The 18,564-nt window shown below is 53.5% G+C and overlaps 1 protein-coding gene and 1 pseudogene across 1 annotated transcript in view; one reads left to right on the top strand and one right to left on the bottom strand.

Annotated features, from left to right (window-relative positions):
• Positions 1–18,564, bottom strand: part of TMEM200B (transmembrane protein 200B) — a 39,227-nt gene that overhangs the window by 5,216 nt on the left and 15,447 nt on the right. The window lies entirely within an intron of this gene.
• LOC121497806 lies at positions 13,966–14,921 on the top strand (annotated as a pseudogene).

Genomic DNA, 18,564 nt, shown 5'->3' with positions numbered 1-18,564 from the left:
GGCCTGGGATCGATTAGGAGGCGCCCCTGCCCCGGCCGCCGAGACCCCCCGGGGCGCGGGGGGGGGCGGGGCGGGGCGGGAACGGGACGCGGCTGCGCCCGGGCGCGAGGGGGGCGCGAGGGGGGCGCGAGCAAGTCGCCGGCCCGGGCCGCCCCCCGCGGAGGCCACGGCGCGCAGCGAGGCTCGAACCCTGCTCGGCGGGAGCCTGGGGTGGCCTCGGCCCCGGAGCGACCCGGCCAGGCCAGGGTGGCCTCCCGCCACCGCGTGGGACCGCAGGCTCCGCGACCGACCTCCGAAGAGGCGCGCCCCGCCCGCCCTCGGCCCCCTCGGCCCGCCGCGCTCGAGCCGCCGACGCCCCACCCAGCGCTGCCCGCGCGCCTCGCCCCTGGCTGCCCCTGGGGACACCAGCTCGAGGCCAAAGCTCCCTGTGGTTGCTGCCCCACCTGCCCTGGCATTTGCCGCTGGCTCGTCCAGGCCGCCCCTCCTGACCTTTCTTCCTCGGGGCCTCCAGCCTGGGCCCAGCCTCACTTTGAGCAACCAGACACCTCCCAGAATTTTCCCTGTTCGCAGTGATCCTGGCCCATTCCTACTCCCCCTCTTGTCCCCTCTGTAAAGGGCCCCACTGCCCACCAGAGGGTCATCTCCACCAGGGGTCACCTTGGGCTCACCCCCGCCCCAAACCTTCAAGTCCTGTGGACCCTCCTCTCTGGATCCCCGATGAGCTACCTTCTCCCTGCCCGGGGGCCAGGGCTCTGCACAGGGCCACCAACCATCTTCCCACCCTGGACCTAAACCGATCGCTCTGCTTAAAACCCTCAGTGGCTCCCCTGCATTGTCTGGAGTTTAAAATCCCTGCTCACCTCCAGAGTGGCTCCTGCCCCCTCACCCTCCTCCCTTCCTTGTAGCTGAACTCATCCCCATCCCCATATCTGTGCTCTGGCCTTGGGGTTGGCCCCTGCCTTGAGTCTAGCCAGGAACTCCCACTCTGGATCATCCCTTTGGCTCCTTCCTCTCCTTCAGACTTTCTCTGCACCACCTGTGGGTCCCCAGAGCTCAGCAGCCTCACCCCTCCCCACTCCCCCCTACCCCCACCCCCACCCCCTGCTTACACACCCTCACTGGAGCCTCCCCTAAGCACCACACAGAACGAAAATCAGTGTTTGGGATTTGAGCCTCTGTCCTATGTCCCCCTGCTGGTGAGCTCTGAGGGGAGAACTGGGCCTGTCCCGTCCCTCCCTGAGCCCTGGCCTCCTACTGGCCTGTGTGTCCCCCACCCTGAGGTCCCTGCTAATCTGTACCCCTGGGGCTCCAGCCTGAACAGGAAAGGACTCAGCCCCGAGTCTCAGTTTCTCCATCTGCACAAAAAGGGGGGAAATACCTCCCAGTGTTGCTTAGAAGCTTAAGAGCACACATCACATATGGTCAGCACCTGGCATAAAGTGGATGCCCACCAGACAGTTGGTCCTTCCTCTGACGCTGAGGTTTGGGGCACAGAAGATGGTATTTAGCAGTTGTAGAAACCTCCCCTGGGGTCATTTGGGGGTAGCAATGAGAAAAGGATCCTCTCCCTCGATATAACGCCACTTGATTGTCTTGAGAACTGGGAAGCTAGTGATAGGCCCAGTTTACAGAAGAGGACGCTGGCTCAGAGAGGCCAAGACCCGCTGGCAGACACAGCCAGACTGGTAAGTGCTGGCGCCTCCCCGGAGGGAGGGCCCGGGGCCTGCTTGGTTTGGCCCTTGTGGGCGGCCAGTGGCCTGGATCTGCCTCTGTGTGGCCCCGACTCCTTCACTCCTGAACCAGGAGGGGCCTGGAAGAGAGATGTTCCCCGGGGCCACTGTGGTGGACGTTTCTCCCCCAAGCTTCTCTGGGGAGGCAGGGAACCGGACACAGGCACTCTGAGGTCCTGCCTACCTGAGGCTCCATGTCCTCTGCAAAAGCCATGACGGGGAGGGAGCAGCTGTCATCTGTGTGTCACAGCCCCACCCGGGGCCACAGAAGAGCAAGCCCTGGGAATTGATGTTTGGGAACAGCCCCACTGGCTGGCTGGGTCCAGGCTGTCCCGGATTTCCTGTCTGAGCTCCAGGGCTTTCTAAAACCATCCTTGTCTCTGGGCCGCCCCAGAAGCACTTGGAGGACACAGCTGAGTGCCCGTGTGGCCCCAGCCCAGCAAGACCACAGCCTCAGCTAAGAATCCCGAACCCCGTGCAGAGGAGAGAGCGTGGCTCTGAGACCCAGTTTTGTTTCTTCTGCTCGTTCACTGGGTGACTTTGGGCATGTCACAGGATTCCCTCAGCAGTCCCTGTGGGGCCTTCACAGGAAGAACGGGTGGGTCAACTTGATAAGAAATGATTGGCAGGTGGAATCCAGAACCCCAGTTCCAATGTCCCATTTTGTAGGGACAGAAACTAATGCCCAGAGAGGCACACAGTGACTTGAGTGACCCCACCAGTGAATGGCAGAGCTGACCCTTGAGCAGTTACAGGTCCCCATGTGGACTCAGGCTTCAGGGGTTGCTGGGATGTGAACCCCAAGCCCATCGCCCCACCCACAGAAGCTCTGAGCTGGGCAGTGGGCTTCCCTGGTGGCTCCGTGCCACTGGCAAAGCTCTTGGGAAGAGTGAGCTCACGTCTCCACTGCTCTCCAAAGCCAGAGAAGAGAAGGAGCAGAGCCGGGGTGAACCTGGGAAGGCCAAGGAGGTGAGACGCCCCTGGGGCCAGGGCAAGGCCAGCCTCCTGCCTGAGCCCTTAGGGATGACGGTAGGAAGGTCACCAACTTGCCAAGCTCCCCCGGGGTTCCAGCCCCTTCATACCTGTTACCTTCTTAAGTATGAAAGAGCCTTGAGAAGGAGGTGACACTGTCACCCCTTGTCCTACATGCGATGCTACACTACTTCCCGCTAGCCCTGTGACCGGGGTCAAGTCAGCTCACCCCTTATGTCTCTGTTTCCTCCTCTGCAAAACAGGACAATGGTAGCAACATGTGCGAAGGTCTGTAATGAGGACGGAACTACACGGGAAACGTGGTGGCACTAGAGCTTTTCTGGCCTTCAGCTGGTCTAGTCCCGTCCCTCCCTGAGCCCTGGCCCTCTACTGGCCTGTGTGTCCCCCACCCCGAGGTCTCTGCTAATCTGTACCCCTGAGGCTCCAGCCTGAACATGTCATGAAATGACAGCCTGGTCATTTGCTCTCCTATAAAATGTGAAAGTGAGGCTAGTGATTGTGTCTTCAGCCACCTCCTCTGGGGACACAGAGAGAGGAGCCAGCCCTGGGTCCCATCCAGGGGGTGAAGTGAACAGACCATCCACCAAAAGCTGAGGAAACAACAGCTGACTCCATGTGGGGGGCAGACAGCAGGGAGGACTTCCTGGAGGAGGGGGCATTCCTGCTGGGTCTCAGGGTCAGAAGAGTTACCCAGGCTGCAGCGGGGAGGATATTCCAGGCTGCAGGAACAGCTTGCAGACAGCCTGGAAGCCTGGGCAGGGGGTCAGGTGCTGGAGAGGTTGTGGGGAGCAGGACGCAGGGGCCAGCGCCTGATTGCAGAGCCCCTCCGGTGTAGGGCTCAGCCCTGTGGCGCCGGGAGCCATGGGAGGTTACAAAGCAGGGGAGTAGCCTGCCTCATAGGTACCTGGGGAAAGACTACAAACTGTTAATGTGGCACCTGTCACAGTTTCTCCAAGAGCACCAAGGGAAGGGCGTGACGGGGCCCCAGGCCCAGCCAGGAGCCCGGATGGCGCTGGGGAAGCTGACCGCCTGCGGAGCGGCATGAGGCACCTGGTGGCCTCCCAGGTCCTCTGGTTCTGTCCCTGAAGCCAGCTGCTCTGGGCCCCTCCCACCCCAACCCTTCCTGGCTCCCTTGCTTTGCCCCGTCCCCACCCCCTGGGACCCTCGTGGCGGAACGAAGGAAGTGATTCTGAGAAGAGCCCAGGTCTAGGAGTCGGTGACAGGCTTCACTTGTGGCCTGGCCACTTCCTGGTTGTGTGACCCAGTGAGGATCATTTGTCTCCCTGAGCCTTTTCATGCCCTGGAGAACGGAGAGGTGCCGAGCCCCCCACTCCAGGAAGCGTTGGGAACGTGAAGTGGGGATACGCACGAGGGGACCCAGCGCAGACTCTGGGGGACCCGCCTGAGGCTGGTCCTGCCCCAGGGAGGCCGATCTGCACGGAAGAGGGGGCGCCACATGTGTCCGGGCCGAGTGCTGGGGGCCCAGGGCACCATGGACGAGGGACAGGGAGGCTCCCCGGAAGAGGGGGCCAGTTGAGTGGGGGCTTGGAAAGAATGTCGGGGAGAAGCTGCCGCGGGGCAGGGCCCGGAGGGGTGCAGGGAGGAATTAGGGGCCGCCTAGGGGAGGGCAGTGGGGACGGCAGGGGATGGGGCGGGAGAGGACTGAACACCCGTTGGAGGGGTTAATCCCAAAGGAGCCACGTGCCCGGATAACCTGGGGACAGTCACCTCACCCGTGAGCCTCCGTGTCTTCATCTGACCACATGCCAGTGGTCCGTGTCACAGGGTCTTGAGGCTCCCGAGCTTGCCCGGCCCAGAGCCTGTGCGCAAGTGCCCGGCAAACCCTGGCCGCCCCTGCTGTCTGTTCCCCATACTGCTCTGAACTTAGCTCTGATGTTTTGCTTCATCTCTGTTCTTTTTCAATTTCTTGAACATTCTGATTGGCTCAGCTGGACCCAGGTGGCTCTGCCTGGCCCAGCAGCTGGCGGGGAGCCAGAGGGAGAAGCCGCTGTCAGGCAGTCCAAAGGGGAAGGCCCCGAAATGCGGATTCTCTGATGCCTGGGAGACAGCGACAGGTCCCTACAACTGCCTGCCAGCCCTGGGGGTGGGGTAGGACCTGGGGAGTTGGGAGCTACCAGGAGCTTAGAGTAGGGCTGCTGGCCAGGACTGTGCCACCCACACCTCAGCCACGACACGTGGGAGCAGCGGGAGCCTGAAGCTGGGGTTTACCCGCGAAGATCTGCTCCCCCCTCCCCGGGAAGTGCTCGCAGCAGGAACCACAGCAGCAGAGACACCTCAGCTGAGACGCTTCAATACCCGTGCCCCCCACCCCTGGAAGTTAGGAAAACAGTGAGAGGGTGCAGGGGGATGGGCCTCAGGCCACAACAGGGCAGCGGTGGCAGGTAACACCTGCAAGACATGCGTGTAGGTTGAGGTTGGAGCGGTTTGTCATGCAGCATAGACCGCCCAGGGGAGCACCCAGCATGCAGTAAGCACCTGCTACACGGGGGCTAAGCCCAGGACTGTCCAGGGACAGAACATGGCCCTGGCTGATGTTGCCACAGGAGAATTTCAGAACCTCAAGTGACCGTGAAGCAAGCTAGAAATGCATTTCTCCTTCACCTTCTGGCTGGAGCATTAGCTGCCTAGCGTCAGCAGGGAGGCCGCTGGTGTTAAGGACCCAGGCTCCTTCCATCTTGTTGCTCTGCCGTCCCCGAGGTGTGGCACCCGCCTCGTCTTCGTGGCTGAAGATGCTCACTAGCCCTCCTCCCTAAGTCTGGGGACTGGACTCCCTGGCTGGGAAAGGGGACTGTGCTCCCCTCTCCTTGTATTTAATTACTTTTTTAAAGATTATTTATTTATTTATTCATAGAGACACACACAGAGAGAGAGGCAGAGACACAGGCAGAGGGAGAAGCAGGCTTCATGCAGGAGCCCAATGCAGGATTCGATCCCAGGACTCCGGGATCATGACCTGAGTCAAAGGCAGATGCTCAACCACTGAGCCACCCAGGCACCCCCCCCTTAAAGGCAGGACACCTGATGCACATATGGGGATGCCCCCTTCTCATTCCAACAAGGCTGTGGGCCACCCCTAGCCGCGATTGAGGCTGGGAAATGCATCCTGGGAGACAGCTAGGAGTCCTTGCTGGGTACCACCGGCATGTGGCTCCTCCACTTGGCAAATCACAGTGCTGATGATGCTCCCCCAGGGGGAGCAGAGGCCGGCCCCTCTGGAGCCTGGCACTCTGGGGGAGAGTCCTCCAGGGCAGGTTCCTGGGGCCGAGGGCGCCCTGGGGTTGGCAGCATGCGGGCCAGCCGTCTTCCGCCCTTTGTGCCCAGAGAAGCCTGGTGGGGTGGGGGCGTGTGGGGCTCGGGTCCACCCACCAGCCACCGGCCCTGCAGAGAGCAGCCCCCAGGCCCTGAGACCTCGCTTCTGTCTCCCCCGCACTGCAACCCTGGGCTGGTCCCAGTTCTGTCGGTGTCTTGGAGTCCAGGGCCAGCTTCCAGATCTCGCATTCAGTGCTGTGTAGACGGGGTGAGTGGCAAGCCCACAGCTCCCGGCTTGATGAGGTGTCGAGGCGGGACTGCAGTTCCGGGGCTTGGTCCGGGGCCGGGTGGTGGCGGGAAAGCCGAGGCCCAGCGGTGGAGCCCGGGCGCTTGGGGAGGGGGCGTTGGCGCCACCTGGTGGCGAGGCCCTGCACCTGCGCCCGCGCCCCCTGCCCCGCGCACAGCGCCCGCCGGTCGCGGAGATCCTGGGAGCGCGCGTGTGCTCCGCGGGGCTTCATCCGGGATCACGGCCTCGGACCTCAAGGATGAGCTTCCTTGCAAACCGTGGTTGCCTCCGAGCAGAAAGGACTCGGCCTGGGAGGTCGGGCTGAGCGGGGAGGGAGGACACCGAACGGGATGCAAGCGGGCGGGGGGGGGGGGGGGGGGAGTGCGGATGGAGGCAGATTTACCCCGTGGGAGCCCCTTCGAGGCGCCGCTGGGACACGGGCTCCCGTATCTGCAGCACAGGACACCGAGGCACAGAAACCCCAAATGGTAAGTGACAGAGCCGGGCTGCGCCCCAGGACCCCTCGATCTAAACCCAGACTCGGGCCCTGGATCACTTGCCCCGCGCCCTGCGCCCTGCAGTGCCCACCCCACCCCACGCTTGCCCGCCCAGCCCCTAGCTCGGGCATCCAGCCCAGGCCTGTGGAAGTTTGCCTTTGTATCAGGCCACAACCCTGGGATGTTTGCGATGACCTTCACCGCTGCAGAGGGGACCAGAGGCCCAGGGAGCTCCCCCACTTACAAGTGTCCCCTCCACCCTCCACTTCGAATGCTGGAGATGCAGGGGACAGCCAGAGCGGTGGCATCCACATCACCTCATATTAGGGACCAGGAGACCCAGGAGGTACCTCCCTCCTGGTGTCAGGGCTCCAGGCCTGGAGGGGTGGGGCTGGGGGAGGCAGCCCAGGGAGGAGCAGGTGTGAGGTGAGCTTTGAAGGGGCAGGAAGGCACTTGGGGCCGGGAAGCCCTCAGTAACTGAGCGCTCACTCTAAGCCAGGTGCGGGTGAGGCAGGTACTGAGCTATTTCCTGTTTCCAGATTCAGGGCTGAAAGGACCCCCCCACCCCTGAAATCACAGAGTATGAGGCAGCATCAGGACTCCAGGCCAGGTCTCCACACAGAACTGGGAAACAGGGATATGAATTATTATCCTTATTTTACAAATGGGAAACTATGACCCAGAGCGAAGTAACCTGTCCAAGGTCACACAGCAAGAAGGTAGTGAGTCTCCTGTCCTGCCCAGAACCTCTCCTGTCCTCTAAGATTGGGACAGCATGCTGACGTCCCCAGGGTGTTGTGAGGACCTAGTAACCTGACAGGTGTAAGCCGCCTCCACGGGGCCAGGTGTGGAGTCGGTGCTGGGTCCGTATTAGCTCAGTCGCTTGGCCTCCTACTGACATTTTACAGGAATCTCATGTCTTATTCCGGGACGAAGAGATATTCCAGTAAGAAGAGGTAGCCAAAAGGACAAGGAGAAAATGTCCTGGATGGTCACAGGTGCCGGCAGGTCCTTTATAGGGACCCCAGCGCCTCCAGTCACTAAGCCGAGGTGGCCCTGGGGACCGCCAGGCACTGGCCTCGCCGTCGGCTCCAGCACAGAGTTCTGGCTCGAAGAACCACCGACGATGCTCCAGGAGGCTCCTCCGGTCTCTTGCCAAGAGATGCCCGAGAGGAAACATTAGGATGACGGAGGATCGTTGAAAGCGTCTCCAGTCAGCTCTCGTGGCAGCTAAAGGACAAAGACAGTACGACGTTATGTGGTCACCGGTGTGGGGTCGTGAATGTTTCATTTCTTTTCCAGTAACTGCAGTCTCCCCAGTGACGGGGATTCAGTAAATGATCTTTACCCTCTAAGCCTTTGTAGGATGTTTCAGGGAACTAAATGCGGGAATGGGGGTGGGGGTGGGGGCTGCAAGTGGCCCAGGGACCTCACGGCCTGGCTCAGGGAGCCTCCGTGTGGTGCGGGCAGCCCCGGCGGGACCCGTCCCGGTGGGGCCCGTCCCTGTATTTGCGTTGGGGCCTCGCGAGGGGGCTGCCCAGCAAGCGGGCGTCCAAGCCCTGCAGCCCCGACTTCCCCCTCCTCTCTGGGGCTTTCGGCTGCAGGTCGGGATCACGGTAGCCGCGGCTCCATGCTGAAGGCCTAACCTGTGCGGAGCTCCAGTTTGCATTTCTTTAGGAATGTCCCCGAGGTTCCTGATAGGCTCTGAGGGACACCAGGGGTTCCTGGGACTTAAGGATTCAGTATCCCATCTCGGGAAGAAAGGGGTCTGATAGGATCTGATTAAATCTCCACCTGCCTTCTGGGGAGACCCTTGCACTGCGAGTATAACGCACCTCCAGGAAAGCAGGGGACGCCTGCACCCCGGCCCGGTCAACTTGCAGGAGGCGGCGTCCCGCCGCGCGGCCACCAGTCAAGAAGCAGGACCCGGCCAGCGCGCCCAGAGGCCCCGGGCGCCTCTCCCTTTGGCCGGAAGCACACGCCACTGCTCGTGCTTGGAACAGCGGCGCTTTGGTTGGGCCCGTTTGAAAAGTTTGGGTGGAATTACGGTCAGTGCTGCTGTGTCGGGCCTTGTGCCTGCGCGGTCTGCCCGCGCTGCTGGGGGACCCTGATCTGGGGGCTGGGGGCCTGGACGCAGGGGGGCTAGGGGACCTGGAGGCTGGGGGGCCGGGGGTCCAGAGGGCCTGGGGGCCCAGGGGGTCTAGACGCTGGGGACCCGGGGAGCCGGGGCCTGGGGGGCCTGGGGCCCAGATGCTTGGGGGGGCCCGGGGGCTTGGGGGGCCTGGCAGTCTGGGGGCCGGGTCACGCCACGGCTCCTCCACTCCACTGTAGGGTGGACTTTGGGGGGCCTCTCCTTTGAGGCTGTTACAGACACAGCCGTGAGGGGCATTCCTGTGGCGCCCTGTGGGACCTGCTCACTTTGGCCGTCTACACCCGGAGGCCTGGGCTTCTCCTTGGCTGGCCTTCCGTCCTGTGGTGCCTGGAACATTCTGCGTTCACACCTGGGCATCTTGCCTCGCAGTTTCCTCTGTGTTCCTGTTCCAAGCTGGGGCCAATTTCAGTTTATCTGGAGGCTAGATTGACAGTGAAACTCTCTGCACCGAGCCGAAGCTTCTCGAAGACTATTCCACGTGTGGCTCATCTTTACATCCTCCTCCAGATGGGCCACCACGTTCGGCGTCTCCGGGGAGGGAGCCCTGTGCCCCCTCGCTGAGGCTCCCAGCCCGCTGGGACCTGCTGCCCGGCCCTCCCGAGGCGCCTGGATCCTGCCCCCCCCCCCATCCAGGCAGGTGCTCCAGCTGCTCCTGGGACAGAAAGGAAGTCCCCACCGCTCGTGGGGCCCAGAAGCTCAGGGTTCAGGGCACAGTGAACGCAGCTGCAGCTTTTTACCCAGACTGCCCGCTTGCCCCTGGTGCCCTGACTCCCTCAGGGAGCTGCTGGGGGCGACAGGGGTGCCCTGAGCTGTCCAGGTGGCCCCCTAGGCTCTGTCCTCAGACCGTCCCCAGGGCCTTTCCCCGACAGGGCCGCCGGGCTCCAGCGCCTGATTCCACGCTTGCTGCAAGGACACGGTTTTGCGGCGCCGGTGTGGACAGACACCCCCTTGGTGAGCACTGCGGGTGTGATGGCACCTGAGCCTTTCCTTCCTCTCATCTGGCTGGGCGCTCCTGATTTCCGCCTCCCCCTGAGCGGCCTGCAAGGGGTGGGGGCTTTGGTTCTCTTAACCTCCTTTTCTTGCTTAGGAAAACGCTGATGAGGAAGCCGTTTGGTTCAGGTGGTGAGGCCCCGCCGTGGGCAGAGCGCTCTGGGCTTCGGGCGGTTTGCTGCTGCTGCAACTTTTGGTGTCTTTGGATGAAACCAGCTGCGTTCTAATTGGAACCTGGCAAGTGACGATTTGATTCCCAAATGCAGCCCTTGGGCCTCTGTTCTCCAAAACCGGGCATTTGCTTTTTGCAGCACTGCTTGGCCATGATATTCATTAGGCTCTGGAGGAAAATGACCAATGACTGGAACCATAGATTATAATGCGTGTGTTAACTCGGAGTTTAAGATTGTGTTTGCATCTGGTTTGCGGTGTCCACGCACGATGTAAAATGTGAGTGAGCTGTCTTCTCTGCCTCTGGATGGTGTTGCTAAAGTTACCTTGTAAAAGAGCTCTATGCAGTGGCTTAAAGGCAAGGGCTTGTAAGAATTGGGCATTCTAAAACTCAAGTTCACGCGACCTGGGAAAATATTTGACATTAAAGCTAATTTAAGGTCGTTGGTTTAATGAAAATGAACATGTTTTTAGAGTTGTCAGCATTAGATGTAGAACATCTGTTCCGCTGTGTTTACTGCAAGTTGGGCAGGTTCCGGTCATCTCTGTTGCAAAATTTCTTAGGAAAGGGGAAAAAAAAACCCTTACAACGTCGTCTAATGCTTCATAGTTTTATGGGCGATCTACACGTAGTTGCTGAGAACAAATAAACCGATGTAAACAATTACTAAGTCTAGGTTTATCTGCTTTGGACTCCTATTAAAACTGGTACAACAGCTCATAATTATTACTTTTCAGTAGAAACTCAGCATTTTTAGAGTTAAGAATAAATGTAATCACGACTACTAGAAATAATGAGAAACAATGCCAGGAAAGTGAGATCGGTTATTTAAAGACAGAAATTGAGGGCACCTGGGTGGCTCCGTTGGGTCATCGGTTAAGTGTTTGCTTTTGGCTCAGGTCAGGACCCTGGGGTCCTGGAATCGAGTCCCCTGTCGGGGTCCCTAAGTCTACTTCTCCCTCTCCCTCTGCCCTTCCTCCCCAATGATGCTCTCTCTCTTTCAAATAAATAAATAAATATAATCTTTAAACAAACAAATGGGGCTCCTGGGTGGCTCAGTTGGTTGAGCATCCGACCTTGATTTGGGCTCAGGTTGTGAGATCAAGCCCCGCGTTGGACTCTATGCTGGACATGGAGACAGCTAGGGATTCTCTCTCTCCCTCTCCCACTGCCAAAACCCCAAAATCCAAATAAACAAAAATTCATCCCTATGGAATAAAGTGAGTTTTAATATCAGAAGTACACTGGTATAAGATTGGAATTTGGTTTTTCTGTTAAAATGATAGTTTGGGGGTGCTTAGCTGGTTCAGTTGGTGGAGCATGAGACTTTTGATCTTGGGGTTGCGAGTTCGAGCCCTACATTGGGTGTAGAGATTACTTAGAAATAAAATATTTTTTAAAAAGGTTGGTAGGGACGCCTGGGTGGTTCAGCAGTTGAGCGACTGCCTTTGGCCCAGGGCGTGATCCTAGAATCCCAGGATTGAGTCCCACATCAGGCTCCTAGCATGGAGCCTGCTTCTCCCTCTGCCCGTGTCTGTCTCTTGTGAGTAAATAAATAAAATCTAAAAAAAAAAAAAAAAAAAAAAGTTGGTTTTCTTAGTTATTGGTTTACCCTTAATAAGAAATTGTAAACAAAGGTTTCCCTTTATCTTTAATATTCATAGAAAAAGTTTCCATGTTGTGCCCTTACTAGGTCTTTGATTAAAGTTGAATCTTCTCAATATTGAAAGAGCTAAGTTTTGCTAACAACTACATAACTCCGTGTGTTTGCCCTTTTTTTTTTTTTTAAGATTTTAAAAGATTTGTTTGTTAATGAGAGACACACAGAGAGAGAGAGGCAGAGACACAGGCAGAGGGAGAAGCAGGCTCCATGCAGGGAGCCCAATGCAAGACTCAATCCTGGGACTCCAGGATCACGTCCTGGGCCAAAGGCAAACACTCCACCGCTGAGCCACCCAGGTGTCCCTGTGTTTGCCTTTAGAATCTGTTATTGCCACTTTAGCAAAATAGATCATTAGGTTTTGTAACGATCTGTAATCCTATTTAGTCATGTGTTTATTTTTTTTTTTTTTTATTTATGATAGTCAGAGAGAGAGAGAGAGAGAGAGAGAGAGAGGCAGAGACACAGGCGGAGGGAGAAGCAGGCTCCATGCACCGGGAGCCCGATGTGGGATTCGATCCTGGGTCTCCAGGATCGTGCCCTGGGCCAAAGGCAGGCGCCAAACCGCTGCGCCACCCAGGGATCCCTAGTCATGTGTTTAAAATGTTCTGGTATTTCTGACAAACTTCCCAAAATTCAACTTCTAAATGAAGTGTTTTGTTACTAGTTGGGCTTACTTGGTATGTCCAAGTACATGGGAAACATTGAAATAAGTGATGATAAACCTTCAGAGAGGATATTGTGTGGGTGGATGCTGCAACCGTTGCAGAATCCCTAAGGTTTTTTGATATGTCCTGGTATAATGTCATCACTTATAATTCTAATTATTAAAGTGTTAATGTGTCACAGAAATAACCAAATTTCCTTGTTGACTGCATTGTAATGATCTCTAAACCAGATCTTTAACCACAGCTACTTTTGAGTTTTTTTGTCCTTTGCAGTTGTTGTTTTAATTTGACACTCTTGAAAACCTGTTCCAGTTTTAAGAAGATTCGTGGAGAGGACTTTGACAAATACGGGGCTCTAATAATTTCTGGAACTAATAGGAAGACTGCATTCAAGCAGAATAAGAATCGATTGCATGGGACTAAGATGAATTGGGGAAGATGAGTTGTCAAAGTCTCAAATGCCAAAGGTTTGACAAATACATGTTCCGTGTGTACACTGGAGATTTTGTTAGCAAGAGCAAAAGAAAACAAAGGCTTCTGAGGATGGGTGTAAGCGTGGAGGGTTGGTGGGGTTCTTTAAAGACCTTATACCATCCCAGAGATTGAAGCTGAAGCTGAACACCTGCTTCTTAAACTCATTGTCAACCTGCGTTTGCCCTGTCACTTTTGCTCATGGACTTTTTTTTTTTTTTGAAGTTGTATTTATTTATTTATTTATTTATTTATTTATTTATTTATTTATTTATTTATTTATTTTAAAGATTTTACTTTTTTATTCATAGACACAGAGAGAGAGGGGCAGAGACACAGACAGAGGGAGAAGCAGGCTCCATGCAGGGAGCCCGATGTGGGACTCGATCCCAGGTCTCCAGGATCACACCCCAGGCTACAGGCGGCACCAAACCGCTGCGCCACTGGGGCTGCCCGAAGTTGTATTTATTTAAATAATCTCTACACCCAACGTGGGGCTCAAACTCACAAACCCAAGATCAAGAGTCGCATGCGCTTCTGACTGAGTCAGCCAGGTGCCCTTGCTCATGAACTTGTCAGAGCAGGTTTGGCAGTAGCACTCTTTGGCGGAAGCCAAAAATACACAGATGCCAGAAACAGAATTCTGACTTGAGGAGACCCACATGTCCTTGTCGTTGGAGATGCAGGCTTGGGGAAGAGTCCGACGCCACAGGCAGTATGCAGCATTGCTCCGTGTGGAATGTGTTTGTGGTGAGACCACACCTCTGGTTTGACTGTAACTCTTTCAAAAGCTAGTTCTTCCCGGGACGCCGGGGTGGCTCAGTGGTTGAGCATCTGCCTTTGGCTCAGGACGTGATTCTGGGGTCCTGGGATCGAGTCTCATATCAGGCTTCCCACAGGGAGCCTGCATCTCCCTCTGCCTATGTCTCTGCCTCTCTTTGTGTGTCTCTCATGAATAAATAAATAAAATCTTTAAAAAAAAAAAAAAACCTAGTTCTTCTGGAGATTTTGCTTTGGAAGCCGGTGTCCTGCTACTTGGTGATCAAAGTATTTGTGGAATAGATGAATTTGATAAGATGGTTAATCAACATGAAGCCTTGTTAGAAGTAATGCAGCAGCAAAGCATTGAGGCTGGTATGGTTTGTAGCCTCCCTGCGAGAACTTCCAGTGTTGCTGCTGCAAGTGCAGTTGGAGGACACAGCAATAGACAAACAGCTTGGGGTGCCTGGCTGGCTCAGTCGGTAAAGCATGCAACTCCTGATCTCAGGGTCATGAGTTCAAGCCCCACATGAGATACAGAGTTTACTCAAAAATTAAAGACAAACAGTTCTGAGGATTTAAAAAGGGGGAGCGCCTTGCTGTCCAGGTTTAACTTGGTCTTTATCCTGGTACACTCCAAATGAGAAACAGGACCACTTACTGCCTGAACATGTGATTGCATTAAGAGCTAGAAACCTGAGAACCATGGCAGTTCATATGGATCATCAAGATTCAAATATTTCTGTACTTGAAGTGGTTTCTGATAAAAACATCATGAGAAAGATTAAAGGTAGTTTCTGGAGAAACCCTAGATCCAATCCCCACCAGCTATTGAGAAAGTAAGTACACTGGTCATGCTGTATGTCCATCCAAGACCATCCACGGAAGCTGCTCAAATTCCTCAAGAATTTTTCCTTGAGCTCTGGAAGCGGAGCCAAGGATTCAATGGCCCACCAGTCACTACTGGGTAGCTGGGATCTGTGATTTGTCTAACAGAGGCACGAACAAGGTTAGAATGGAAAGAGGAAACAACCAAAAATGATGCTGAGGATTTCAATCTCATCGCCTTCCGCAGATTGCTGAAGAGTGATAAACATTTCAGGTTGCCGATGTTGAAAATTTTATCCGATCACTAAAGGACCAAAGCTACTTCTCAGAAAAAGGCCCAGGGGTGCCTGGGTGGTTTAACAGTTGAGCATCTGCCTTCGGCTCAGGATGTGATCCCAGGGTCCCGGGATTGAGTTCCACATCAGGCTTCCTATATGGAGCTTGCTTTTCCCTCTGCCTATGTCTCTGCCTCTCTCTGTGTGTGTGTCTCTCATGAATAAATACAATCTTTAAAAGAAAAGAAAAAGGCCCAAAGATTTACCACCTTCAAACTGGTAAACGATGTAGTAGGACTACCTGGGACCTACTAGGATTATTAAAGAATATGGAAAAAACAAAAAACCCCAAAACTTCTGGAAGACAATATCCCAAAAGTAGTAATAGGAAAGGCATTGATTCTATATTATGTATATTTTATGATTCTTGCTTGAAATACATTGCTGGTTCTCTGATGTTTGCTCTTTCACATTTAAGAAAATTCTTTCTTTTAAACTATCTATGACTTAAAGAAATTTGGTGAAATATTCCTTTGTAAACAAATATAAAACACTTCTCTTTTCTCCCTACTGCATCCTTCCAAAATTCAGAGACTCTCAGTGAGTATTCTTATATTCTCATGGCAGTGTATGTATTTATGTAAGTTCAGTAAGAATCTGCTCCCCTTCTCACAAGACACATTTGGAAACATTGTGTGACCAAGCCTTTGACTGGAATGTCCTATTTGATAGAGACATGCATAGACTCAGATATGAGCAGATGACTTTAAGGAACTGAGGTTGACTTTATGAAACCAACGAGCCCCTTGGAAAATTGGCCTGGTAGCTTGCTAACAGGTTCCCAGCAGCCTTACCAGGTGAGTAAAGAAAGTCATTTCTTGGCGGGTGCCAGAACCTCAGGATACTTTGGGGACTTTTAGAAGGGAGGAATTTACTCAAAACTATAGGCATTGCAGGCAAAATCTGATGGCAAGTAGTTGGCTTGGCTGCTTCGCCTGGAGAAGTTATTAAAAGTTCTGAATTTCCTTCTGAAAAGCTCCAGCAAAGCAGATTAAAACAAAATACAAAAAACAAATTAAACAAACCCCAAACCCTATATGGCCACATTCTTGCCGTGCTTATGTAAATAATTATGGCAACTTTGCTAAAACTGGACAAAATAAATTAGTCTTAATATGGATATCTTTGGAAATGAGCATGATTTTAGAGAAATTATGTTTCAGGGACACACCTTTTAGAGGTTAGATCAACTGAGTTTGTGTTCTTTGCCTCTAAAACTGGGCTGGATTCTGGATTCTGGTTTCCTTGAATATCTGGCTATGACTCTCCAAACTAAGGTTTCCAATCTTCCATCCTCTTGTCTTGGCATTACTGAGAAATACTTCCCTTTTTCCTGAAGCTCTGCAGACTGAAGCTGGACAACTTGAGGTAGGCATGCAGAGAAATTGGCACTACGGCCCATGTTGAGACCATCTTGGTGCCCACTGCTCCGTGGGCCACTCAGAAAAGTCGCCAGAGACCTTCAAATTGCAAACTGAGGAAATCTACCCGATTGCTACTGTCTGCCCTCACTCCATCTGAAGAGTCGGATCTCTAGAACAAAATAGAGGCTGGAGAAGACTTTACCATGGTGCCAAAGACAACTGCAATTTTTCGATATTTGCTCGTTCCTGTAGATACCTTTATGGGTTGAGTTGAAACTTTTCCATGGATTCAGGGAAGGCCTCAGAAGTTGTCAAAACACTTTAAAATGAAATAATTCGTGCAGTCCTGGTGGCCCAGCAATTTAGCACCACTTTGGCCCAGGGCGTGATCCTGGAGACCCGGGATCAAGTCCCATGTCGGGCTCCCTGCGTGGAGCCTGCTTCTCCCTCTGCCTGTGTCTCTGCCTCTCTCTCTGTGTGTGTGTATGTCTCTCATGAATAAATAAATAAAATATTATAAATAAATTAATTAAATTAAATGAGATAATTTCTACATTTGGATTCTCGCTAACAATTCAGAATGACAAGGGAGTGGCATTTGTGCTGAAAGTCACATGAAGTGCCCAGTGCCTTGGGCATTCGCTGGAAATTACATGCTTCCTGGAAAAATGAACCATCTATGTAAAAGAACTCTGGCAAAAATTTTCCAAGAAACCAAGTTGGGAAAAAGCCTTTCTGGTTACCCTGCTTAGGGCAAGAGTGGCCTCTAGAAGTAGGCATGGTTTAAGCCCCTGTGAACTATTATATGGAGGACACTTTCTATCCCCTTTCATGATTTAGGAGTTCCTGATGGGACTCATGGAACTGGATACTATGAGGTACATGCAGTCTTTGGGGAATACTCTTAAGTTTGCTCCTGGCAGGTTGATGTACACCACAGATGTGCCCTTACATGGCCCGAACGCTGGAGATATGGTGTCACCAGGCCCTGGAAGAGCAGGCATCTGGAGAACCAACTCCAGCCTCACTCCACAGGACCTCCTACCCATTCTTCAGTGAAACCAAAGAGAATTAAGTGGCAGATTCACCACCACTTTGAGCTGGTTCCACAAGAATCCTCAGGTTCCTGGCACCCTGTCAAGGAGAACATCAAAAAGAATCCTACTGGGGATCCCTGGGTGGCTCAGCTGTTTAGCACCTGCCTTCATCCCAGGGTTTGACCCTGGAGTCCCAGGATCAAGTCCCACGTTGGGCTCCCTGCATGGAGCCTGCTTCTCCCTCTGCCTATGTCTCTTCTCTCTCTGTGTGTCTCTGACGAATAAATAAATAAAATCTTAAAAAAAAAAATCCTACTCTTCTCTCTCTCCCTCTGTCCCTCCCTACTGCTATCTCTCTCTCTCTCTCTCTCTCTCTCTCTCTCTCTCTCTCAGAAATAAATAAATAAAAGGAATCCTGCTCAGACTAGCGAGCCTCTGATGGACCTGAAACTATTTTGGAGAGCTGATCCCAAGAAATCAAAGAATATTTCTCTTTTTAAAAAAGAGTTTATTTATTTATTTGAGAGAGAGAGAGAGAGTTCACACAAACAGGGGAAGGGGCAAAGGGAGAGGGAGAAGCAGACTCCTCGAGGAGCAGGGAGTCCGATGTGGGGCTCCATCCCAGGATCCCGGGATCATGACCTGAGCTGAAACCAAATGTTCAGCTAACTGAGTCGCCCAGGCGCCCCTCAAAGAATATTTCTAAATACATAAAGTTTCCATTCCTCCAACCCCATTTCCCCAGGAAGTAACTAGAGTGGCCAATGTCCCAATTCCCTCACTAGTGAGGAATGATCAGGAGACAGTGGGGATAGAAACTGGTAACCAACAGGACTAGAAGCACAGCTGCAATTTTTAACCCAGGCCTTTTCTGTTGGCCTTAAATATCCCTCACTCCACTCTGGGGAGGCGGATTTGAACCTTGCCTCCTGGCTTCTTGTTGCGCTGCTTCTTGAACGAATCCTCTCCTTGCTGTACACCTGATGTCTCAGTGATTGGCTTTGCTGTGTGTTGGGCAAATGAACTTGGGTTCAGTTACACTAGGGACATAATGATTGTCCTGTAGCTTGATAATAGGTGGCCTGCTGCATCCTTTTAAAGCATCAGCTTCATCGAGGTATTATTTATGTCCTTAAAATTTACCCATGAAGGAGAAAAGAATAAGTAAGCCAAGGCCTTCTGACTAGTTATAAAAAAAAAAAAGAATCATATCTATATTTATGCCTGTTTTTACTTTTTAAATAGATCATGTATTCATATATATATGTTTTGTGTGTGTATATATATATATATATATTTTTTTTTAAGATTTATTTATTTGAGAGGGGGGAGGAGCAGAGCAGAATCTTCAA

Source organism: Vulpes lagopus, chromosome 8, assembly GCF_018345385.1.
Source record: "Vulpes lagopus strain Blue_001 chromosome 8, ASM1834538v1, whole genome shotgun sequence".
In the NCBI taxonomy this organism is placed as follows: domain Eukaryota; kingdom Metazoa; phylum Chordata; class Mammalia; order Carnivora; family Canidae; genus Vulpes; species Vulpes lagopus.
This window is presented reverse-complemented; position numbering and strand designations above follow the sequence as displayed.